Source organism: Papio anubis, chromosome 4, assembly GCF_008728515.1.
Source record: "Papio anubis isolate 15944 chromosome 4, Panubis1.0, whole genome shotgun sequence".
Classification (NCBI taxonomy): Eukaryota; Metazoa; Chordata; class Mammalia; order Primates; family Cercopithecidae; genus Papio; species Papio anubis.
This window is the reverse complement of record NC_044979.1, coordinates 20,619,341-20,620,713: the sequence shown is the minus strand read 5'-3', so window position 1 is coordinate 20,620,713 and position 1,373 is coordinate 20,619,341. Positions and strand designations below refer to the sequence as shown.

At 43.1% G+C, this 1,373-nt stretch overlaps 1 pseudogene; it reads left to right on the top strand.

Annotated features, from left to right (window-relative positions):
* Nucleotides 1-272: 272 nt before the first annotated feature.
* LOC110742946 lies at nucleotides 273-1,091 on the top strand (annotated as a pseudogene).
* The last annotated feature ends 282 nt before the right edge of the window (nucleotides 1,092-1,373 follow it).

Here is a 1,373-nt window from a genome sequence, read left to right as displayed (position 1 = left end):
TGAAATTTCACTTTTGCTTTTGAACAACACTTTCATGCATTTACTAAAAGATAATGAAAGATTTTTTTTTCCTTTTAAATAAACAACCAAAAAAAAAAAGAGGGAAGGGAGAGAGAGAAAAGTCAGATTCGGGTTAGCCTCATGCTGTCTTTATTGGGTCTTGTATGGAAAGTTGAGTTTACTCTCAATCAACAAGTAACATTTTTGCTTTTTAAAAAATGTCTGAGCTGCCATCACAGCTACTGCAGCCTCTGGGTGCCTAGAAAAGGGGAATGAGAACAGTGAATGACTCAGTCCCCCGATGGCAGTGGTGGTGGTTGTGGCCAGGGAGGCATGATGACGAGGTGGGGGCACTGCAGCTTCGAAGAGTAGGCAATGGTGGGGTGGTGTGTTTGGGGTGGGGCCAGGGCGGGGTGTTGGGGGCAGCACGTGAATAAAAATAATCATCAAAAGCAGGGAAAAGTGGAAAAAGTTTAAAAGAAGGACAAGACACAGTAAGATCAGAGCAAATTTCCTTCAGGAAAAATAGCCTTGTTGCTGTCCCATCTACAGTATCTGCTAAAATAAATGTACCAATCTGTCAGCCCATAGTGAAGAAAGACAAACAGCAAAATTCGTCAAGGTTTAGCGTGAGCAGTAATAAAGAACTCAAACACTACCATCTTTAAACGATGTTCCTCCTGCTGATCCAGAGACACTTTTCATTTGGAAGTTACATCAGTGTTGTGTCGTCTTTGACTTTGTTTCTGATCCACAAAATGACCTAAAGTGGAAGGAAGTACAATGAGCTACTTTAAGTGAAATGGAAGAATTTATCACCCATCATTGGAATTGGATCACAGAACCTGTTTCCCAGAGGTAGTCCATATGTTTGAAGTTGACATGTTTCAAACATTACCACCTTCTAGTGTCCAGAAGCTGAATTTGGCCCAGAGAAAAACAAACCAATGTCAGAAGCAACCTGGCCTCATTTACAGTTTGTTTATGAATATTTCTTAAGATTTTTAGAGGCCGGGCACTGTGGCTCATGCCTGTAATCCCAGCACTTTGGGAGTCTGAGGCAGGTGGATCACGAGGTCAGGAGATCGAAACCATCCTGGCTAACACGGTGAAACCCCGTCTCTACTAAAAATACAAAAAATTAGCCAGGCATGGTGGTGGGAACCTGTAGTCCCAGCTACTCGGGAGGCTGAGGCAGGAGAATGGCATGAACCCGGGAGGCGGAGCTTGCAGTGAGCCGAGATTACACTACTGCAGTCCAGCCTGAGCCACAGAGCGAGACTCCGTCTTAAAAAAAAAAAAAAAAGATTTTTAGAGTCTCCAGGTTTCCAACCTACTACAGCAAAGTAATATATTGGTCAGAAGTTTGCACT